The sequence below is a fragment of the Sitophilus oryzae genome, unplaced genomic scaffold (assembly GCF_002938485.1).
Source record: "Sitophilus oryzae breed Bouriz unplaced genomic scaffold, Soryzae_2.0 scaffold_1307_pilon_pilon, whole genome shotgun sequence".
NCBI classification, from domain to species: Eukaryota; Metazoa; Arthropoda; class Insecta; order Coleoptera; family Curculionidae; genus Sitophilus; species Sitophilus oryzae.
In genome coordinates this window covers 1,283,896-1,310,095 of record NW_022145957.1, presented here as the reverse complement: position 1 = coordinate 1,310,095, position 26,200 = coordinate 1,283,896, and the positions used below count along the sequence as shown (strand labels likewise).

At 33.2% G+C, this 26,200-nt stretch overlaps 1 protein-coding gene across 1 annotated transcript in view; it reads right to left on the bottom strand.

Moving 5' to 3' along the window:
• LOC115874912 overlaps positions 1–26,200 on the bottom strand; it is a 181,296-nt gene that overhangs the window by 22,249 nt on the left and 132,847 nt on the right. The window lies entirely within an intron of this gene.

Genomic DNA, 26,200 nt, shown 5'->3' with positions numbered 1-26,200 from the left:
GAAAATAAATTTGCGCAATAGGGAGGGTGGTAACCTTTTCGTAGAGCATTAGAAACTAGTTTGTAGTTTATTTTATTTATAACTACGATGAATATGCATATTATTAGATTCGTACATTGAGATTTCAAATTCACAATAAAAAATAAAATAAAAATATGATTCCTTAAATTGCTGAATATAATTTATTTGAATCTTCAAATTGGCTCAATTTTCCTTATTCAATGTTAATTATTGATCGTTATTCCTTGCGATGAATATAATCAGATTTAAATAATTAAAAAAAACAGAGTCGGACTTTGAAATTATTTTTAGTCATTAGTTAAATAGTTTTTTGTTGTTAAGGCACCCAAAACAAAAAAAAGTGTCAAGTGTGGCATACCATTGTACTCAGGAGACCGAGTTCTTTCAAAACTGCAAATAAAAAATGCAGGTCCGTATTTAAAAAAATAAGTTGTCCTCTGTATCTCACAAATTATCAGCTAATTTGAAAATCTAAAAATACTATCAGATAGCGCTGATAAAGTGGCTATAAGAATGTGCAATTAGTTTTTTGATTTTCTTAAAACTACGCGTGATTAAAATACGTGTGAACGATGGACGGGAACTATATCTTTAAGTGATTGAAGGAAACATTATGAAAACCTATTAATAGAACAACGACCACAGTTTTTACAAAACAATGAAGCCGTCACTATTACAGAATCTAGAACAAATATATCGATCGAGGAAGTTAAACAAGCCTTGGTGTCTATGAAAAACGGTAGAGCTCCAGGACCGGGTGGTATTATGGCTGAAATGCTAAAATATGGCGGAGAATGTCTTATAACAGAAATAACAAACTTAATGCAGATGTTTGTAGATCGGAATAAAATACCTAATGAATGGAAGTTAGCCTATATCATCTCCTCTATATATAAAAAAGGGAACAGAAAGGACCCGAATAACTACAGAGGTCTTAGTGTAAATTGCACCTTCAGCAGACTTTTTTTACAAAAATAATTAGAAATAAAGTTAAAAAAATATCTACTTACAAAAAATCAGTGAAGAGAGAGTGGTTTTACTGCAGGGCGTTCATGTATAGATATTCTATTTACTATCCAACAACTGATAGAAAAACGGAATTCTCGTGAAGAAGATACACATCTAGCTTTTGTAGACCTTCCAAAAGCTTACGACTCATCCCCAGAGTTAAACCATGGTACATACTAGAACAACCTGATGTGGATGAATGTCTCTTATAAATTTAATTAAGGCGTTGTACAATAACACAGCCTAAGAGCGGTAACCGACTGTCTGAGGCATTTTTACGACCAAGGGCCTTCGACAGGGATGTCCCCTGTCGCCTCTTTTATTTAATCTGTATTTGGAAGTGGTTCTTAAGGACTGGAAGAAGAGGTGTGGGGAATGTGCGTCCCTGTAGGAGATGACTGTTTGGTTACATTGAATTTTGCTGATGATCAGGTGGTCATAGCTCAAGATGCTTACGACCTTGAATTCATGATGAGCAGATTAAATTCGGCATACACGGAATGGGCCCTTACTGTGAACATTGATAAAAAGGAATATCTAGTGACCAATTCAGATGATAAATTTGACATTTTATTACTGAACAGCTCAGACAGGTTGAATGGTTTAAATATTTCATATACTTATAACCAGAAAGGGACTGGACAAAACAGAAGTATCTGCTAGAACAAGGGCGGAAGATTATAGAAGCACTGAATGGCATCTGGTGGGACAAAAACATAAGACCAAAAATCAATAAAAGTACATATTGGAAGAGTTCTAACGGAGTCGGTAGTAACTTATGGGTGTGAAGTTTGGACCTTAAAAGCTGAACAAAAGCGAGCTTTGAATGCACTCGAAATGGACTATTTGAGACGCAATGTGGGAGTATCTAAACTGGACAGAGTTAGGAACGTGGAAGTCAGAGCCAAAATGGATGCCACACAGACAATAGTGGATAGAGACGAACAGAGGGGCCTTAAGTGGTTTGAACACTTGCTACGCATGGAACACCAAAGATGGCCCTACCGTAGCTGGTCACCTCCTGGAAAATGGAAAAGAGGACGGCCTAGAAGATCTTGAAATGAGGCCATCAGAAGGGCAATGGAGGACTGTAACTTGGAAAATGAAGATGTTCTTGATCGTAACAGGTGGCGGTTAGGCGGGGATGCGACGTTAGTCGCGACAACCCTGGAGTATATATATTTTCCTAAAGTATCGATTACAGAAAAATAAAGTTGGCTTTCTAAAAACTTTTTTTTCCAAAAAATTCAGCAATCCTTGAAATTTTAAATAAAATTTTGATGGCATCTTAGTGAACATCCCAAAGCGTAACTTTGTCCCAATTTAACCATGTTCGTATCTATTACGGTTACCGAGATAGTAATGCTCGTACCTCGAATTTGTAGCACCCTGTATACACTATGACTAACGATATAATTGCAAATTTTTGCATACTACATCATTTAATACTACTCATCTTCTACCGTAAAATTTAACGTATATCCATAACGAATATCGTATTTTAAATTTAAATCTAGCGTGCCATGGCTGTATTAAAAACAGTAATTTTTAATCAAGGAGCTTTGGAAAAATAGATTTGATCGTCTGATGTTTTTCGTGTCTCGTCCTGACCGGTTAAAAGATGTCCAAATCTTATTTTCAATCATAACTCAATTTTTTCAAATGGAGCGAGGGTGGCTCATTAGCATATTTGGAAAAGACATTTTTTTACGAATAATTTGGTATCACATACTTGGAATTTCGAGTCAAATTGCCGTTACATTTATGGTCATGGCACTCTAAATTGAAAATATAATGCTACTTCTTTTTTAATGAAAATGTCAAAGTTGACATATGATATGCCCTTCTATTTAGAATGTCATTTTCTATCGAATGACGTAAAAAATACCGAGGATATTTTAAAATCAAAAGTTGTAGCCATTTCCGGTGAAATAGGAAGTGAGACCGAAAGCAACTGAATACCTCAATCAATCCTAATTGAATTTGAATATTTCAATTTTTCTGAATTCAGTAAACAGAATAAAAATATTGTTCAGGCAACAGTAGGTACTTAATATGTACCCAATATTACAAGAAACGATTATTTTTTATTAACATCTTGTATATGGAATTGTAAACAAAACGTTTTAGAACGTGCTTCTACTCAAATCTTTCTCAGATATTACACAACTGCGAGAAACAAAGCGTATTATAAAAAAGCATGTAACTAATTACACAAGTGAAACGTGACATTTTATTATTTCTTTATCTTACGTCCTATCGTAAAATTTAACGTATATCCTTTCGGGTAATTGGAATTTCCATGGGTTTCAAATTGTTCATTCTTTATATACTTACTAATATTTCAGTTCACATATTTTGATAAAATAATATCAATATATCATTGTTTTAGTCATTTATACTCAGTATTTACCCACAATGTTTAGTTATGGTTTAGCTATGGAATTTTAATAAAATTTACTGTGTATTTTAACCTGCCTTTGAGTTTCATATTATACAGTTTTTGCCAAAAAGTTGCCATGAATTGAATTTTTAATATACCCCAGTCATTAATATAATTTTTAATAATATTTTTTGTCCTCTTACGACAATTGAATAGTTATACATGGTGTTCCGAACTGTATTCCGGAAACTTCGGCAGCATATTCTGCAGATAAAAATAAGTAAAAAAGTTTGTATAAAAATGTATGTCCTAGAATGCTTAGTTTCGGATATACAGGGTATAGAAGTTTCATGTTTATTTCGATTTTTTCCAAATAATTTTTCAAGTAACGTCAATATATGGATGAAAATTGGTGTCTGGAAGTTTTTTGATATGAGAAATTTGATTTTGAGGTCAATATAACTTCTATTTTTAGGGGGCGCCACCTACATGTGTTTTAACTGTTTTGAAGAGCAATAACTTTTTGTCCGTACCTGTATAAAACTGTTGAGTAAAAAAATATACATTGGCGACATTTTTTACGTAAAAGGTCTCTTAGTAAAAATTGCTTCTTGAGATATTTGGAATCGAACTTATCAATACGTATCATTATTGACATAAATTAAACATGTTGACTAAATAGTTATTAGACTGAAATCATAAATTTGAAATGTTTTTGTGCCAAAAGTTCAACAGAAACTGAAGGAAATCATTTTCCGCAGAAAAATTTATGATTAATTTAAAAAAAATAAAAAAATTTCCAAATTTATTATTTCAGTCAAGTAAATATCTACTCAACGTGTTTATTTTTTAGTCAATATGACATGTCAAAAAACTTCCAGACAACAATTTTCATCCAAATATTGACGTTACTTCAGAAATTATTTGGAAAAAATCGAAATAAAAATTAAACTTCTACACTCTGTATCTCCGAAACTAAGCATTTTTGGATATACATTTATACGAACTTTTTTACTTATTTTTATCTGCAGAATATGCTGCCGAAGTTTCTGGAATACAGTTCGGACCACCCTGTATAGGTTGACCCACAATGTTTAGTCATGGTTTAGCTATTGATTTTTTTTCTGGAAACAGAAAGTATTAAGACAGTTTATACAGTTTTTGCCAAAAATTTGTCATTAATTGGATTTCTAACATAAATTTTCAATATACCCATTTTTGTCCTATTCTGATAATCGAATAATAATGTAATTAATATCATTAAATATTTGAGTTTTGGGTGGGCAATCATTTGTGTTAGTTAACTATTTTTTCAATAATTATCTACAATATACAGTAGGATTCCTTAGGTCGAATAAAATATTTCTACTTCTTCTGAAATATGGCCAGGAGAAGAAGAAACATTTTATTGTGTCTAAGTAATCCTACTGTATATTGTAGATAATTATTGATAAAATGTTGCGTGGGTGTCAAACTAAAGAAAACTAAAAAGAAGAATTTTCCCGTCGCATCAGCATCAATAATGGCTATTCAGTAGCGTATTTCCGAGTTTTAGTTAGTTTTTAATTCTTCTTTATGACCATGACTGTTCAAAGTAAGTAAGACATGTTCAATATCGTGTCCGCTGATTTTTATCGGGATTGAATATATTGAGTATTTTACCCACAAACATCCACTTTGTCTTCTTGATATTTATATTAATACCCCATTTCCAACTAGCTTTATATACTCCATCTAGCAGTGTTTGCAAGTCTTCCATGCTTTCTGCGATAATGGCGGTGTCGTCTGCGTAACTTACGTTATTTATGATCTCGCCTCCAATTTTAACGCCTTCTATTCTGCCGGATACAGCCTCGTTAAAAATGTTCTCCGAACACAAGATGAATAATAACGGTGACAAAACACATCCTTACCTTACTCCTCGTTTTACTTGGATGACATTTGTAGTTCCTTCATCGACCTTAACAGCATCATTTTGATCGTAGTATAAGTTTACCAAAAGGCGCATGTCATAGTTGTCTACGTTATACAATTTCAGATGCTGAAAGTGCTCTGTATGTCTGACTCGATCAAATGCTTTTTCAAAGTCGATGAAGCACAGATAGATGTTCTTGCGAAATTCGCAGCACTTTTGCAATAATAGCCTCATGCAAAACAGGGCTTCACGTGTGCCTAGTCCGCTACGAAATCCAAACTGCTCTTTTCATGTTCTGTTCACATTTAGCATATATTCGGTTGAGGATTATTTTTAAAAGTATTTTTAACATGTGGCTCATCAGACTAATAAGCCTGAAGTACTCGCTTTAGTATTTTTGGGTAAAGCAATAAATATCGATATCTGCCAGTCGCCAGGTAATTTTCCATTTTGGTTAACCTGGTTAAAGAATGCTGTCAAGACAGATATACTGTCGTTGTCGAGAAGTTTTATTAGTTCCGTCTGTGTTTCGTCTGGCCGGGAGTCTTGTTTGGTTTTTTGTACACTTGGACTACATTCTGTTTCATAATCTGCCAATAGTATCTCTGGAGCTTCCCGAGTGTCGTCATCAAATAGTTGTTGTATGTGTCGTTGCCACTTATCACATCGGTCTTCATTTGTCAATAATATTTGTCCACTAGCGTTGTGCAGTACGGATACCAATTTTCTCTTCTATACACCAGAGATTTCTTTCAGCTTTTTATGTAAGTTAAAATCAATCGTATAAGCTTTGAAGGTGTCCGATGTCTTCAACACCGAGGAAATTCCAAAATCCAGTCGACATAATTTGTTCGCTGTATGTGTAAGCGCCTTAAGGGGATTTTTGTTGAATGTTTTAATTTTTTTACGATATTTACCCAACTTTTTCCTGTGCTGTCCAGCATATGTATGTTTACTTTTGAATAACAAATAAGATAAGATAAGAGGTACTCTTGTTCTCAGCTAAACTATAAATATATAAAAGAAAGAATTAAACACTTCTTTTACTTTTTAGTTCTCATGTGATAAGGAACAGTTTAAAGCTATCTCTTCTACATTATGATAAATAAATGTATAGATAGGTACATCTATTTATTTTAATGTAATTTTTATTGTATTGCGGTAATTGAACTCAGATTAACTACACATATTAGAGATTGCCTTATTTTTTTTTGTATCTAACTAGCAGAACCGGCCACGCTTAACGCTTTAATATACCGGCAAGTACCCGGTATATTGAAATTTGGGTAAATAACAAAGATTTTGCACCCTGTGTATACCCAGAAGGTCAATAAATGGTATATTGAATTTGGGTAAATACTATTATACCCGGTATATACCCAATCATTTTCACGTTTTTCAATTTAAGGTATTCAAAAAAATTTTAAAAACAATTTGTTGTTAAATTAAAATTATTGAATAATTTAACTAATATCATTATTAAAAAATAGGGGTTGATGGTAGAGTGAAAATTTATGGTTATACCGGGAGCGTCTCAAAAGTGGCTTATCCCTATAACTTTATTTTTTTAGTTAAAAACGATAATTTTCGCAACGATAATTGATTGACGTATTCAATTGTTTTCGGTCACTTCCGGTTTCACCTGAAATGACTACAACTTTTGATTTTTAAATGGCACCCCCGATATTTTTTTACTTTATTCGATAGAAAAGGTCACTCTGAATAGAATGACATATCATATGTCAACTTTTGACATTTTCGCATATGGTTTATTTGAAATTATAACTTGCGGTTCGAAACGAAAATTTCATTTGAAATACCAAGTGTGTGATATTAAATTATTCGTAAAAAAATGCTTTTACCAAATATGCTAATGAGCCACCCTCGTTCCATTTGAAAAAATTGAGATATGATTAAAAATACGATTTGAGCATTTTCTAACTGGCCAGAACAAGACACTAAAAACATTAGACGATCAAATCTATTTTTCCAAGGCTCATTGATGAAGAATTAGTGTTTTTATCATAGCCATGGCACTCTAGATTGAATTTTAAAATAAAATTGTTTATTAAGCGAGAATGTCAAAAGTTAACATATGATATGTCATTCTATTCAGAATATCATTTTCTATCGAATAAAGTAAAAAAATACCGAGGGTGCCATTTAAAAATCAAAAGTTGTAGTCATTTCTGGTGAAACAGGAAGTGACCAAAAACAATTGAATACACCAATCAATCCTAATTTATGTCATATACTAACATACCAAATCTCGTTTATTTATGTAAAAAAATAAAAAAGTTATAGGGGTGAGCCACTTTTAAGACGCACCCGGTATATATTTTTTAATGCCACATAAAAAAAACTTAAAGCTAGGTTAAGCTAGTTTAAATATATATCATTTAGCAAAAGTTGTTTAAGTTACTACAAAAATTTAAATCCCCAACAAATCAACATTTTTGACAGTATAATTACATAACTGGTGTAATTACATTAGCTAGTGGAGTCCGTAGTAACTTATAGGTGTGAAGTTTGGACCTTGAAAGCTGAACAAAAGCGAGCTTTGAATGCATTCGAAATGGACTATTTGAGACGCAGTGCGGGAGTATCTAAACTGGACAGAGTTAGGAACGTGGAAATCAGAGCCAAAATGGATGCCACACAGACAATAGTGGATAGAGTCTAACAGAGGGGCCTTAAGTGGTTTGGCTCTACCGTATCTACAACTGGTCACCTCCTGGAAAAAGAAAAAGAGGACAGCCTAGAGGATCTTGGAATGAGGCCATCAGAAGGGCAATGGAGGACCGTAACTTGGAAGAGGAAGATGTTCTTGATCGTAACAGGTGGCGGTTTGGCGTGGGGATGCGACGTTAGTTGCGACAACCCTGGAGTATATATATTTTCTTAAAAGTATCGACAGGAAAAAATAAAATTGGTTTTCAAAAAAATCCTTTTAATATTGTATTTTAAATTTAAATCTAGAGTGCCATGGCTGTATTGAAAACAATAATTTTTAATCAAGGAGCTTTGGAAAAATAGATTTGATCCTCTAATGCTTTTCGTGTCTTGCCATGACCGGTTAAAAGATGTCCAAATCTTATTTTCAATCATAACTCAATTTTTTCAAATGGAACGAGGGTGGCTCATTAGCATATTTGGAAAAGACATTTTTTTACGAATAATTTGGTATCACATACTTGGAATTTCGAGTCAAATTGTCGTTACATTTATGGTCATGGCACTCTAAATTGAAAATATAATGCTACTTCTTTTTTAATGAAAATGTCAAAGTTGACATATGATATGCCATTCTATTTAGAATGTCATTTTCTATCGAATGACGTAAAAAATACCGAGGGTATTTTAAAATCAAAAGTTGTAGCCATTTCCGGTGAAATAGGAAGTGACCGAAAGCAACTGAATACCTCAATCAATCCTAATTGAATTTGAATATTTCAATTTTTCTGAATTCAGTAAACAGAATAAAAATATTGTTCAGGCAACAGTAGGTACTTAATATGTACCCAATATTACAAGAAACGATTATTTTTTATTAACATCTTGTATATGGAATTGTATCCAAAACGTTTTCGAACGTGCTTCTACTCAAATCTTTCTCAGATATTACACAACTGCGAGAAACAAAGCGTATTATAAAAAAGCATGTAACTAATTACACAAGTGAAACGTGACATTTTATTATTTCTTTATCTTACGTCCTATCGTAAAATTTAACGTATATCCTTTCGGGTAATTGGAATTTCCATGGGTTTCAAATTGTTCATTCTTAATATACTTACTAATATTTCAGTTCACATATTTTGATAAAATAATATCAATATATGATTGTTTTAGTCATTTATACTCAGTATTTACCCACAATGTTTAGTTATAGTTTAGCTATGGAATTTTAATAAAATTTACTGTGTATTTTAACCTGCTTTTGAGTTTCATATTATACAGTTTTTGCCAAAAAATTGTCATGAATTGAATTTTTAATAATATTTTTTGTCCTATTACGACAATTGAATAGTTATACATGGTGTTCCGAACTGTATTCCGGAAACTTCGGCAGCATATTCTGCAGATAAAAATAAGCCAAAAAAGTTCTTATAAAAAATGTATGTCCTAAAATGCTTAGTTTCGGATATACAGGGTATAGAAGTTTCATTTTTATTTTGATTTTTTCCAAATAATTTTTCAAGTAACGTCAATATATGGATGAAAATTGGTGTCTGGAAGTTTTTTTATATGGGAAATTTGATTTTGAGGTCAATATGACTTCTATTTTTAGGGAGCGCCACCTACGTGTGTTTTAACTGTTTTGAAGAGCAATAACTTTTTGTCCGTACCTGTATAAAACTGTTGAGTAAAAAATATACATTGGCGACATTTTTTACGTAAAAGGTCTCTTAGTAAAAATTGCTACGAGTAATGGTTCTTGAGATATTTGGAATCGAACTTATCAATACGTATCATAATTGACATAAATTCGAAATACCTTGAGAACGGTTGATCGTAGCAATTTTCACACATTTTAGAGACATTTTTTTACGTAAAAAGTGCCGAAACTATATATTTTTTGACACAGTCGTTTTATACAGGTACGGGCGAAAAGTTATTACTCTTCAAAACAGTTAAAACACATATAGGTGGCGCACCCTGAATATCGGAGTCATATTGACATCAAAATCAAATTTCTCATGTCAAAAAACTGACCCAGACACCAATTTTCATGCAAATATTGACGTTACTTCAGAAATTATTTGGAAAAAATCGAAATAAAAATGAAACTTCTACACTCTGTATCTCCGAAACTAAGCATTTCTGGATATACATTTATACGAACTTTTTTACTTATTTTTATCTGCAGAATATGCTGCCGAAGTTTCAGGAATACAGTTCGGACCACCCTGTATAGGTTGACCCACAATGTTTAGTCATGGTTTAGCTATTGAATTTTTTTCTGGAAACAGAAAGTATTAAGACAGTTTATACAGTTTTTGCCAAAAATTTGTCATTAATTGGATTTTAACATAAATTTTCAATATACCCATTTTTGTCCTATTCTAATAATCGAATAATAATATAATTAATATCATTAAATATTTGAGTTTTGGGTGGGCAATCATTTGTGTTAGTTAACTATTTTTTCAATAATTATCTACAATATACAGTAGGATTCCTTAGGTCGAATAAAATGTTTCTACTTCTTCTGAAATATGGCCAGGAGGAGAAGAAACATTTTATTGTGTCTAAGTAATCCTACTGTATATTGTAGATAATTATTGATAAAATGTTGCATGGGTGTCAAACTAAAGAAAACTAAAAAGAAGAATTTTCCCGTCGCATCAGCATCAATAATGGCTATTCAGCAGCGTATTTCCGAGTTTTAGTTAGTTTTTAATTCTTCTTTATGACCATGACTGTTCAAAGTAAGTAATACATGTTCAATATCGTGTCCGCTGATTTTTATCGGGATTGGATATATTAAGTATTTTACCCACAAACATCCATTTCGTCTTCTTGATATTTATATTACTACCCCATTTGCAATTAGCTTTATATACCCTCTATCTAGTAGCGTTTGCAAGCCTTACATGCTTTTTGCTACAATAGCGGTGTCGTTTGCGTAACTTACGTTATTTATGATCTCGTTTCCAATTTTAACGCCTTCTATTCTGCCGGATAAAACCTCGTTAAAAATGTTCTCCGAATACAAGTTGAATAATAACGGTGACAAAACACACCCCTGTCTTACTCCTCGTTTTACTGGGATGACATTTGCAGTTCCTTCATCGACCTTAACATCATCAGTTTGATCGTAGTATAAGTTTACTAAAAAGCGCATGTTATAGTTGTCTACGTTATGCAATTTCAGATGCCGAAAGAGCTCTGTATGTTTGACTCGATCAAATGCTTTTTCAAAGTCGATGAAGCACACATAGATGTTCTTGCGAAATTCGCAGTACTTTTGCAACAGGACTTCACGTGTGCCTAGTCCGCTACGAAATCCAAACTGCTCTTTTCCGATGTTCTGTTCACATTTAGCATATATTCGGTTGATGATTATTTTTAAAAGTATTTTGAACATGTGGCTCATCAGACTAATAAGCCTGAAGTACTCGCTTTAGTATCCTTGGGTAAAGCAATAAATATCGATATCTGCCAGTCGCCAGGTAATTTTCCATTTTGGTTAACCTGGTTAAAGAATGCTGTCAAGACAGATATACTGTCGTTGTCGAGAAGTTTTATTAGTTCCGTCGGTGTTTCGTCTGGACCGGGAGTCTTGTTTGTTTTTTTCGAGGTTTTTTTGTACACTTGGACCACATTCTGTTTCATAATCTGCCAATAGCATCTCTGGAGCTTCCCGAGTGTCGTCATCAAATAGTTGTTGTATGTGTCGTTGCCACTTATCACATCGGTCTTCTTGTCCACTAGCGTTGTGCAGTACGGATACCAATTTTCTCTTCTGTACACCAGAGATTTCTTTCAGCTTTTTATGTAAGTTAAAATCAATCGTGTAAGCTTTGAAGGTGTCCGATGTCATCAACACCGAGGAAATTCCAAAATCCAGTCGACATAATTTGTTCGCTGTATGTGGGGATTTTTGTTGAATGTTTTATTTTTTACGATATTTACCCAACTTTTTCCTGTGCTTTCCAGCATATGTATGTTTACTTTTGAATAACAAATAAGATAAGATAAGAGGTACTCTTGTTCTCAGCTAAACTATACATATATAAAAGAAATAATTAAACACTTCTTTTACTTTTTAGTTCTCATGTGATAAGGAACAGTTTAAAGCTATCTCTTCTACATTATGATAAATAAATGTATAGATAGGTACATTTATTTATTTTAATGTAATTTTTATTGTATTGCGGTAATTGAACTCAGATTAACTACACATATTAGAGCTTGCCTTATTTATTTTTTTTGTATCTAACTAGCAGAACCGGCCACGCTTAACGCTTTAATATACCGGCAAGTACCCGGTATATTGAAAGTTGGGTAAATAACAAAGATTTTCCACCCTGTGTATACCCAGAGGTTCAATAAATGGTATATTGAATTTGGGTAAATATTATTATTTATTTTTTTTTATTTATGTAAAAAAATAAAAAAAGTTATAGGGGTGAGTCACTTTTGAGACGCAACCGGTATATATTTTTTAATGCCACATAAAAAAAACTTAAAGCTAGGTTAAGCTAGTTTAAATATATATCATTTAGCAAAAGTTGTTTAAGTTACTACAAAAATTTAAATCCCCAACAAATCAACAACATTTTTGACAGTATAATTACATAACTGGTGTAATTACATTAGCTGTAGCTGCTAATAACAACACCGGTGTCAGCGTTGGCAGCAATCACCCGTGTTTGATGTCAACAATACAAGGAAAGTGTATTTTTAGGTAATTTTTTGTATAACTGTCAAAATTTTCCCTAATAGACAGAGGTTACCAAATTTTATAGATTATTGATATTAATATTTTTTTAACAGAGAACTATGAGATTAGTAAATGATTTTATCATTGAACCATTTTCTTAAATATGCATCCATTTTAGTATAAATTATTTTCTATGTATTAATATATTAAAAGTAAGGTTAAGGGTCCAAATTTGATTAAAAAACACTAAATTGGTGAAATAAAAAACCGCTGTTATAAGAAATTTAGAATTAGGTTAATATTATTTGCTGAAACGAGCATCATATTTTCACGAAGATACGTATAAATCGAGTTTATTTGAAAACTGAGTTTGTTTAGAAATTGTGTTTCGCATTTTAATTCATGTCTGGGAAAATTTACATTACATTGCTTATGTACATTAATCATATTGAGGCTGACACTGTCTGCAATGGGAACGTCTTTTCCGAAGAATTATACAGGATTGATTTAAATATAATCTAATTACTACAATAATTATATTACAGTTTATACCCAATAAACTTTTAGTCACGTGATTAAGCTTGCCCACTTTTATATATTTTCTTTTAATCAAAATATTTTAGAAAACAAAAATAAATTAATTATAGATATATAAACAGTCATTATTTACATCAACAAAACTCACCCTCTTAAGGGTACTTACTAAAGAAAATATGGTGCTTGAGCAAATATATTACCGAAAATACCCCAAAATGCCAAAGGGCATGCTAAATATTGCAGTCTTACAAGAAATAGCGATGTTTATTTTTTTAAGTGTCTGATATTTTAAAGAAATTAATATGATATACATTATTTAATAAATAAATGTTTTTTTTCATTGTTTGTAGCCATGTTTTTAATCTAATGATAAAGAAGAGATACATACTAGGTTTACATAAATGAATATTTCTGTTTATTCTATCAAAAGTTACGCCAGTAATGCGACTTCGAACTATACCCGATTTTGGCGCATTTCCCAATAGATCTGTTCACTAAAAAAAAATTTGCACTAAAAGTGGTAAAAAATTAATGTTTTAGTATTATAATACCAATTAAATAACTTTTTTTTTTCAAAAAAATAAACTCCTTTGACAAGAGAGACTCTTGAAGTTATGCGCTCCGTTCAAATTAAATAAACGCGCTCTCATTGGCCTGACGTCACATGCCTGCCGCACGCTGCTCCGCTTGCGACGGCAAGACCGTCATTCAGTTTGACTGTGACACTCCCTATACAAAAACGGTATTGAAGTACCGTCGACATTTTCAGCAGTTACATTATTATCAGCCGACCATACCAATAGGTATGGTAGGCTATTAGGATCGGCAAAAAAAAAGTTTTTTTAATTTCACTCAAAATGAGTTACCTGGGTCATAAATGACCTAAATACAAAATATTTTCATGGTGTCTGTCTGTCCGTCTGTAACACGATAACTCAAAAACCGCTGAACCGATTTTAACCAAATTTGGCACAAAAATACTGTGGCACCCGAGAATCTGGCTATTAGTTTTTGGTGGGGGTGGGGGGTTGGTATGGGGGTATGGGAGGGGGATAAAAATTAAAAAAAATCGTGTATTTTTTTCAAATCGTAATTTGAAAATCGCGAAACGCGGTTTTCAAATTAAGATTAGGAATAATATTTGCAACAAAATTTGTAATAACATCAAAATCAGTCAAAGTCGCAGTTTTCGAGATATTAACATATTTTAGTATGGGCGGCTATACGTGCCTCCGGGCGCCAATTTTTTTTGTTGTTGAATACCGTAAAAGAAGTTGTTTATGTTGCTAAATACGGAGGAGGGTTTCCAGAAAGGAGATTCACATAATTTACCGCAAGTAGATGTCAATATGGTATTCGACTTTCTCGCGATGAATACTGATTAGAACCAAGTTGAATCCAGTGGTGTTAAACCTAAAACTACAGCCTCGCCGCAAAAAGTATCATTTTTACTCCTAGCAAAACAATATACTATTTTATGCCGCAACACAAGTCCACACAAACTTACATTAAAGTGGTCCACGCAACAGTAGGGAAAATGTGCCCGTGATGGACCCCCGCCTATGATGAACCACTAGCTATATTTTCAAATTTACCGCGGATAACGAACTGTGGCCACCTAGGGTAGACTGGTTAAAGTTTAAAATTAGTTGTTTACATGTGCTTACGCAAATACAAGCTGTTTTTGTGAAATTAAAAAATAAACTTATTACTGGTAAGTATTGATGTAACAAAGTAGCATGATATGATGTCAAGTAACTTTTTTTTACGCACAGCTAGAATCTGCTGTTGTTGCGGTAGGTTAAAAGAAGTGTTGTGTAATAAGTGCCGAGCACAAATTAGGGTTATGTCCAATATTTTAAAAACTTGGGATTTTTAAATGGCGTATTCAAAATGGCCTATGATGGATCCCTTAGCTGTTTCCTATGATGAACCAGGGTCCATCATAGGAAAATCATAGGGCCATCATAGGCAATGCATTTTTTATATTTTTAAGTTATTTCTTTTGCTTTATAGACATGGCATCTAACAAACGGCAACAGTGGAATGAGGAGGACATGCGACGGGCTATTATTAACGTACAAAGCCAAAATATGGGCTATAAATTAGCTGCAAAGACCTTTAATGTTCCCAAGACAACATTGCGAAGAGGCTTAGAGAAACAAGACAGCTCCAAGGGTTATTTAGGAGGGCGAAAGGCCACTTTCTCCAAAGCCATAGAAGACGAGATTGCAGGTCATATAATCGAAATGGAGACAAGATTTTTTGGACTAACTTCCAAAGATTTACGGCGGATGGTATTTGAAGTAGCCGAAAAAAATAAAATAAAACATTGTTTCAATCGGGAAGTTAAACTGGCAGGTTGGAAGTGGGTTAGGGGATTCCTAAAACGCAATCCACAAATATCTTTGAGAAGCCCAGAAAGTACGTCATTAGCTAGAGCCCAGGCATTTAACAAACCTAATATAGAAGCCTATTTTAACGCACTATCCAATATTCTGGAGCAGTACAACTTTTTGCCCGAAAATATATACAATATGGATGAATCAGGTTTGACTACGGTGCAAAAAAAAATGACAAAAAATTTACGCTGCAAAAGGTCGGAAGCAAGTGGGTGCTCTTAGTAGTGCCGAGCGTGGACAGCATGTAACTGTAGTATGCGCAATGAATGCCATAGGCACTTACATCGTTCCTGCTCTTATTTATCCTCGTCAAAGGATGAATGAGGAACTAATGAACGGTGCTCCCGCTGGTAGCATAGCTTTTACGCAAGAAAAAGGTTGGATGACCAGTGAAATTTTTTGTAAATGGCTAAAGCATTTCGTAAGATATACGAAAGCGTCTAATGAGAATAAAACTCTTTTACTTCTTGATGGTCACAGTAGTCATAAAAGTCTTGAATCTCTACAAATTGCAAAAGAAAATGGTGTTATTGTGTTTTGTTTTCCTGCACACTGTTCTCATCACGTTCAACCTTTGGATGTTGGATTTTTTCGTCCACTTCATACCTACTTTGATCAAGAAATCCAGTTATGGCTGCGTCAAAACCCGGGAAAAGCAGTAACCCAATTCAAAATAGCAGGTCTTCTAAACCAAGCCCATTTAAAAAGTGCAGTCCCATCAAATGCGATAAATTCGTTCAAGAAGACGGGCATCCATCCTTTTAACCCCCATGTTTTTGAGGACTGGCAGCTTGCACCAGCTCTAGCAACAGATAAGCAGATGTCCGAAACTCGAGGCGATATCAACGAAAACCAAATGGAATTAGACATTCAAGACCAACCAAGTACATCTTGTCATAACTTGTCTTCATCATCAGTTCTCGACATCTCGGTAAAAGAAATTTTGCCCCCACCACAAGCAATAGCCATTGGTGCTGATAAAGGAAGCAAGAGAAGGCGAAAAACTGGCCATTTAAATTCAACCCAGAAATTTCTGAACTTAAAGATAAAGTAATTGAGAAGGAAATAAAGTTAAGAAAACAACAGGGCAGGGCAGTAAAACGAAAACTTGTCATTGCAAATAATGACGACAGCTCTGATGAAGATGAAACCATCTTAGAAGAATTTTTAGGACGCGAAAAAGATGAATCCGATGCTAGTTGTCTATATTGCAATGAGTTATTCTCTCAATCACGTGGAAGAGAGAAGTGGATTAAATGCCAGCTTTGTCAGTCCTGGTGCCACAATTTATGTGCTAGTGTAAGCTACCGATGTAAAACGTTTATTTGCGAATTATGCTCCTAATCTTAATTATTTGTCTTGCGTTTGTTAAACTAATGTTAATTTTGTTTTTTTCTTAACTTTTAAACTATTTTTGTTGTCTGCTTTAGGTTAGTTTATTCCATTTTTATTATAGAAAAATATTTTGTTTAAAATAAAACTTTTGATAGGCGTTATCTGTTGTTTTTATAGGGGACCGACATAGGTACATAGGTGCCAATGATAGACCCTCGACTATGTTTTATTATTATGATTATTTTATTTAATACGAAATTATTTAGTAGCAAATTCACCTCATATATATTAAATTTGGAAATAAATAATCGATTTTCAAAAAAATAAATCTAATAACTACAAAAACCAAAAAGTTATAATGGAATTTCCTTACGGGGTTTATCAAGGGCACATTTCCCCTAAATAGTCGATGCTGAAGAAACGTCTTTAATATCTCGTCCGACTGCCGCGAACCATTTTTTTCTTATTGTTATTTCCTTTGGAACGCTTACAAATACTTTAGTTGGAGTCTTAATCGATGTGCTTACGCATCCAGGCACACAACACCATTTTCTACCCACCATCTTAACTCAGTACGCACTCACAACCGACCTAATAAAAATTGCTAAACACACTAAACAGATCAAATATTAACATATCAGGAACTATCAGTATTACCGTCCGACAAGCTCTAGTAGACCTCTAATGTCAATGTTGAGGATCAAAATTGTCGCTTTGCTTATGTTGATTGTTTTTTCACACACTTTATTGCTCTTAATTAAATACTTTATTTAATATATAAGGAAAACTGAAACAATTAGTTTTAAAAGTAAAATTTGATATAAAAATTGCCGACTCTGAACTGTCTGGAACTTAGAGAGGTAAAAAGTAGAGTAAAAAGCGACATCTTGGAACTGGATTGAATTAAAAAGTGTGATTAAGTGTTAAAACTGTACCTAGTAGATCCTTTGTCTGCGTAAAATACAAACGTATCTGAACAAAGGCTATATAATTTTATAAAATACTTTCCATCGACTAATAATAATTGAAGGGTCGTTTATGACTAAGCGTAAAACAGAATCGGTACAAATAATTCTGAATACAGTGGCGTAACTTGTAGTACCGATAAAACTTGACTACATCTATGTAACTAATCTAATTAAATCTAGACAGGGATATAAGAAAACGACGCAACGGATCCGTCTGTTATGTCTAGGGTACGAACATAGTGGAGGCAGGTTTCTGCTTTCCGGCAACCAGCGCCGTCTCTGGGGACCTATTCTTGACCGCTCGCATCTTCAAATATCGCTCACATCTCGCATCTCCGAAAAAGCCATATAACAATACACGTGATGCGTAACTTTGCGTATATGCCGTGAATTGTTATATGGCTTTTTTGGAGATCCGAGCAGGGTTCGGAAGTAGTTAATTAAGAGGAAATTTACCTGATTAACTAACCTAACCTAACCATATTCAAACGCCGCGCCCACCGCGCCGGCGCCGCACATAGGGGTATTTGGTCTATAAACCTGGCCAAAAGTGAAATATTTTTATTTTCATTTTTTATCTTAACTGAATACAAATCTATAAATACTAAATGTAAGCGCGTTTATTAGCTTTTTTAAGTCGTAAGTTGACTATCAAATAAATAATATATTTCAATTATAAGTATGAATTATCTTGGAGTGTATTCTGAATATTTCTAAGTATAAAATAGTGAAATTGTTTGTAGTGCTTTTTGCAAATTGTTTATAATAACTGTCGGATACAGAGCCAGCTGGCAAGTCCTGTTTTATGCCATATTTTTTATTTTGAAATGTTTCCTTCTATTCTATTCCTTTATAATGTTTTATATTTAAAAAATCAGGAGGCATTTTTATAAGAGGTGTAAGATTATTCGGCAATATTCCGCATGGAAATTACTATCCGTTCAATGCTTTAAAGTCTCCAGCTTTAGAATATGTACAAAATCTTGCCAATATTTGCCACTGCCAAAAAACATTGATTTAAATAGATTCTTAAAGGAATTAGTCCTTACCCTATAACACCCATCCTCGCTCAAATATCGTCTATAATATACAAATTACTTTCTTTGTTCTAGCATCCTCGTCCAATTGCTTGGTTTTGTACAGAATGGCCCTATTTGATCGGTGGAAAGAGTTTCAGAGTAGGAAAAATATTGTGTAGGAAAAACAAAATGGGGTTCCATATTAGCACCCCTCCTCTAATAATTAATATTACTAGCAAAAAAGCAAAAATCATAAAACATAATTTTGGCCAACTTTTTTAGTTCTTATTACCCTCTGTGCGCCGTCGCGCGTCGGCGCGTGCAAAAGCAGAAATAAATAAATTTTCGTTCCGGTAAAAGCGAGAACGCCGATGAACGCTTGTTGACGGCGCCTACCTGCTTTCACTGTGAACTAGCCGATTTGATAACACGCTTTAATTTTTCAAGGTTATAAGCGCGAGCCGGCGCGGCGCTACTATCTAACCATATACAGGGTGTCCCAGAAATACGGGCAAGTATTTTAACTTAATTGGTAGTATAGTTCAACCCCAGAAACACGCCTATGAGGTTTTTCAAATAATTTTTTTAAAAATCGGAATTTTTGAAAAAATTTTGATTTTTTTAGTTTTTATTTAAAAACATAATTTCTTAATAATATGGCAACATAGGTAGTAGATTAAATTTACAAGAAAGAAAATCCAGAAAAGATCCAGTGGTTCTTAAACAGCGCCAGTGGTTTAATATAGGAGAGACCAGTGCAATTATCCGTTTGGCTCAAGACAGGGAGGAATTCCAATTGATAGGAGAAGGCACATGAAGAAGAAGGTTCTCAAAATTTTAGCAAAAAATCATTTTTTTTGGAAATTTTCAAAGTAAAATAACTCCGTTATTTTGGACTTATTTGAAAAACAATAAAGAGAAAATATGTTTCTTTTATCGAGATCTACCACCCTTTAAAATACTTGCACTTATTTCTGGGATACTGAATGTTTATAACAATACACGTGATGCGTATACGCAAAGTTGCGAACGATGTCAAGAATAGGTACCCAGATTGGGGCCGACTACCGGAAAGCGGGAAACCTGCTTGCACTGTGTTCGCACACTATGGTAAGGCGCTACGCGCGATTAGCGAGCATGTGACGTCACACCCACGGTAGCTCTTCTGGCAGCGTTTTCCCGCCTCGACGCAATGATCCAAATTGAATTACGAATAACTCGAAAAGTATATGAGTATTTGTTTTCAAACTTTGTACGGTCTTTCAATATGCACAAATTTATAATTTGCGTTAGAAGACTAAATTTTGTTGACAGACCTATCGCGTTAGGGACATCTTCACTGCTGAACTAAGCTTGAGGGCGGGGCTTAGAGACGCTATGCTCTCTACATGGTATATTATGGAAATACGCTTACGGGACATAAAGTGCTATTACTACCGCTTCCCGTTCGAACCATTCTAATAAAGTTGCAATTAGTTTTTTACGGCTATTAAGCTATCTTGTACACTTCGCACTAAAAGAAGTTCTAAAAAGAACAATGTTTGATTGCAAACATTTTCAGGCTTAAAGTATCACAACACTAGTTATGTAATACAAAACTAAAATGTCAAAACGAATGACAATCTCAGGAAATAAACAACTAAATGTGGCAACTTAACACTTTTTACAGCAGAGCTACCACCTGAATCTCCAGCGCGAAATTTAAATACCAGTTTGTCAGGCCGAATATGTCCATGGTTGGCAACAATGAATTTAAAAATCGCACCCCCGATTACGTAACTAAAAGTTTAATTGATATGAAATATACAGGGTGAGTTTCCTACGATGAAATCTAATCAAGAAATCTCTATGGGTATTTCGGAAACTACTGGAGGTAGAGAGTCGGTTAAATGGAGAAAGAATTGCAGTCTTGTGGGGTCATAAACATGCGCTTTTCAGATTTTTGAAAAAGTTCATGGGTTACTACATATTTCGAAAAAAACAAATTTCGGCTATTTCAAAAATTGTCCCTAATTCCATTAAAATCTATTTTAGATAAAAAGTTTTCAGATAAAATTTGTAGATAATCACATCTTTAATGAGATTGTGTTTTCCTTTTTTTCTAAAGTCTGTCATTTTTGACATATGACACAAACATATGTTTTTTTTAATGGAAACCATAGTTGGCCATGACTTCATAAAAAGCGCAATTTTTTAAGCTTTTCAGCTATAATATGTTTTTTGTTTCAAAAAATTACTGAGTTATAGCTAATTCTTATCTTTCTTGACTAATTTCACTTAATGGTATTCTCATTCTGTTGTGATTTATAACTTTTATTTATAAGTTATAAGTTAGAATATTATAAGACATAATATTTTAATAAACGGTTCTTAATAAATTACAAGCTTTTCCCACAGAACGGCCGGTTGACTTTAATAAACTTCTCCCGTACCGCCTCACGGTGGGGTATTAGCATGAAAAAGGTGATCGAAATTCGAAAAAGCAAATGTGTTTAAAATTTCCCAAAAAAAGATAAATGATAAGTTAAATCATCTCTGCCATGAATGGCGTTGCTATGGGTGTGTTTAGTTGCATTCATTTGTTTCAACGAAACGTCAAAGTTGTTACTTCTCACAGATAAGATTTAAATGGCTAAATTTTATGTTTAAAATTATAAATTGTTGTTGTTCTTGTGCTCTTTTTACGTTTATATTATCGTTATGATTGAAAATGGCTTAGCAAGCTGCAGGTATGTATTCTACAAAAACGTATTATTTATTTTGATATTCTCTATACTAACGATTTTTTTTGCAACTAAAAGTTAGGCGTTCAGAAAATTTGATTAAATTTGTGACATTTTTATTATACTTAGAGATTTAGTTGCGCATTTCGAAGAATTCAGCATATTGTCTATATACGTTTTACTTAGTAAACATTGGGCTTTCATACAGTAAAATAAAATACTGCGACTTTTTGCGATTTTGCTGATAAAATGAGAAAAACATTCTTGGTTTCCTCTAATTTGCCAATCAGTGATATACTAATGCGAGGTGTAAACCGCAATGGGGCATTGTTGTGTACAAAGCGATCGCATTAGTGCCATTAGCAGTATAGCACAATTTGGCATTAGTAGCGACTTTAGTGGTATGGGCATCGCTCGCGGATCAGTCGTAGCATTCGTAGTAGTAGTTGCGATATTACTACTGGCACTGACCGTGGAAACACTGGAACAGTGATTTTTCTTTCTTTTTTTAGAATCGATGAATTATCCTTTATTTTGTTCATATTATTTTCTCTTTAATTGAAAATAACAATAATTTATATAAGGTCTACATAAAAAAAATTCGATCAACTATCAGTGTCAAATACCCCACTGTGCGCCTCTCCGTGTGCCTCTCTTAATTCATAAGATCTTTTGTAAACCTTGATGTTAACCATACCGAATTAAAAAAAACTAAAATAGATAGGTCAGGTGATCGAGGAGGCCTATGCAATTGGACCACCTCTTCCTTTCGCTGAGTTTGTATAATTATGATATAAAAATATTTTTTAACATTTCTTTCATTATGAGGGGGAGTGTCATAATTTAAAACGTAAGTACCGTTCATCGGTCAACGTATCCTCGAAAAAGTATGGCCAAGAAAAGTTGAACCAATAATCCTACCCGCTTTTCTTCATTTGAAAAATTCATATTTACAATTTTTGTTTATTTTAATTTACAAAGTTTGGATGTGTCAGTTTCACATTACTGAGAGCAAAGACGATTGAACTTGTTCCCATGGCTAACTAAGTGAAATTGTTTAAAAATGGCGCTTTTTATGAAGTCATGGCCAACTATGGTTTCCATTTAAGAAAAACATATGTTTGTGTCATATGTCAAAAATGGCAGGCTTTAGAAAAAAAAACGGAAAACGCAATCTCATTAAGGATGTGATTATCTACAACTTTTATCTGAAAACTTTTTGTCTAAAATAGATTATAATGGAATTAGGGACAATTTTTGAAATAGGCGAAATTTGTTTCTTTTTCGAAATATCTAGTAACCCATGAATTTTTTCAAAAATCTGGAAGGCGCATGTTTATGACCCCACAAAACTGCAATTCTATCCTCATTTAACCGACTCTCTATCTTCAGTAGTTTCCGAGATACCCATAGAGAACATCGTAGGAAACTCACGCTGTATTTTAAATAGAATGGATATATTATGCTTTGAATAAAATTGTGTTGTAAACTGTATTTTAAATAGAATGGATATATTATGCTTTTTCTAATAACAAGGAGCCGTCCTCTGTCGGAAATACTGCGACCTGTAAGGCCTATTGTGTTTGTGTTGTATTCCAAAAATACGCAATAGTAGTTCTATGTTCCCTTAATATTGGGACACCTTGTACAATTTGTAGGAAACATTTTTTTACATTTCTCTTTTTCATTATCATTAACTAACGTTATTTAAAATGACCGTCTTCAAATTATATCTTGTGAGAATTATGTTTAATAGTGGTAATTCTACCTAGTTCCATTGAAATTAGTTCAGTTTGAAAATAATATGTTTCCAGTTGAATATGGAAGCAGGTATACAACTATAAAACAATAGTAGATCTGATGGGAACGGAAAACCGTTACATTATGCGTGAAAATCTGAATTCCTCCTAAAGAAAAGCGATTGTTTAATTCTAGTAAGTATACTGCTATCTTATTGTGACATACTTATAGAACTGATTGGTTAAAGTAGATATATAGGGTGCTCCGAATTGTATTCCGGAAACTTCGACAGCGTAGTCTGCAAATAAAAATAAGTAAAAATGTTTGTATAAATGTATGTCCTAAAATCCGTAGTTTTGGAGATACAGGGTGTAGAATGTAGAAGTTTCATTTTTGTTTGGATTTTTCCAAATAATTTATGAAGTAACGTCAATATTTGGATGAAAATTGGTCTCTGGGAGTTTTTTGATATGAGAAATTTGATTTTGATATCAATATAACTCCTATTTGTAGGGGGCACCACCTACATGTGTTTTAACTGTTTTGAAGAGTAATAACTTTTCGTCCGTACCTGTATAAAACTACTGAGTGAAAAAATATACAATTCCGGGACTTTTTACACAAAAAGCGTCTCTTGGTAAAAATCGCTACAAGCAACCGTTCTCAAGATATTTAGAATAATTAATTATTTATATTAATTATTATTTTATTTTATTTTTATGTTATTTCAATTTTTTATATTCAATACATGTCATTACTGACAAAAAATAAACACGCTGAGTAGATAGTTATTTTTTTTATTCATTTGACTGAAATAATAAATTTGAGAAATTTTTATTTTTTTAAATAAATCAAAATATTTCTGCGAAAAAAAAATGATAATAAAACAGTATCTGGTGAACTTTTGACACAAAAACATTTCAAATTTATGATTCCAGTATTCCAGTTTAATAACTATTTAGTCAACATGTTTAATTTATGTCAATGATGATAGGTATTGATAATTTTGATTTAAATATTTCGAGACCAAAAGACCTTTCTTATGTATATCTACAAAGTCATAAATGTCAAAAAAGTCGTAAATGTATATTTTTTTGCTCAGTAGTTCTATACAGGTACGGACGAAAATTTATTATACTTCAAACCAGTTAAAATATGTAGGTGGCGCCCTCCACAAGTAGGAGTCATATTGACTTCAAAAACAAATTTCTCATGTCAAAAAACTCCCAGACACCAATTTTCATCCAAATATTCACGTTACTTTATAAATTATTTGGCGGAAGTTTACATTGTTTTCATTTTGAAATCCACACACAGACATAGACTATTTTAGTTTAAACAGTGGCTGCTGAAAACGAGAACATCTTGAACACAAATTGCAGAAAATATTTCGAAACATTTCCTCTAAAGTTTTAATTTCGTATCGAAACATATCAGGAAACGGCTAGTATACCGTTTCCATTTCGTGTCAAGAAACAGACACGTTTATTAAACATTACCTAAAATTTGTCCAAATATGCTACTTGGAAAGGGAGCCAATATTTGGTTGGTTTAAAATTTGTATGGGATTGTAAATACACAACTTGCCTGATGCCGATGCGCAACGCACAACCCGGTATATTATCTTTAGAGCGTACCAATTTAAAAATATCAAAATCGCAATAATTGCTGTTATAGTTGCAGCGATTTATAAATCACATCCGCAGTTTCAATTTTGGTTGGAACATTGCAGTCCCTACTTTTAAGGAACCATAAGCAAAAAAATCAGGAAGGCAGTTCCAAGGTTGCCACCTTTTGTATTTTGAAAAATCGGGACAGTATACTGGTGCAACCTGTTTTCTTAAATATAACATTTTAGTTTTATGTGCTGTAGCGTTTTTTAAACCACTACCACTGCGAACGGCAGCTTTTCATCGGAGAGCAGTCGTGAATAAGGTATCTCACTAGAGAGAAAATTAATCAGTAATAATCAACAAAAGATATATAGATATTGGGCGCCAGGCATGTACAGAGAAAAAAAAACACAGTTGTATAATGCTTAAAACTAATGACTATATTTATTCATGACGTTCTTTGCTGATACATGACATTGTAGAGTTCTAGTAAATATATAGTCGTTATATGTCAAAGAAAGTGGTGGTAAGAGTCGTACCAAATATCAATGAAAACAACTACGATAAAATACAGGACATGTAAAGTTTAAGAGAAAATATGAAATGTAGCATTACTTTAATTAATTTGATATATTCCATATGAGGATAAATCGAAGATGTTACAACCTGTAGATTCTAGAATCTATGTTTGATTATCCATCTATTAAAATAGTGCAATAATATCTATAAAAGTAATACCATTACAAGACGTAATGCAATGAAACTTAAGATCTAAATTATATTTTAAAGATTATATCGACATGAATGTTCTTAACAATCTAACCACTGAACATAGTCTGTACGATATTACTTAAGATGTACGTTATGATTTAAGACTGTAAATGTTTTAAATGTTAAATGTAAAACTATAACTTAAATATACACTTAGCTGTTCTTTTATGTAACCTTGCTTCAAACAGTAGCAGCGTGAGGTGGTCTAGCATCTCTGTACTGTCTGTCGGCGATCCTGTTGGTCAAAACAACAAAAGGGGCCAGATTGAGGACACCGTGAATCACTACAGCCGTAGCTACTGACTAGGCTTAGAAATGGGAGTGAAGCAGCATGGGACTCAAGCTACATCCACGCTGTGGCACTTAGATGTAAGA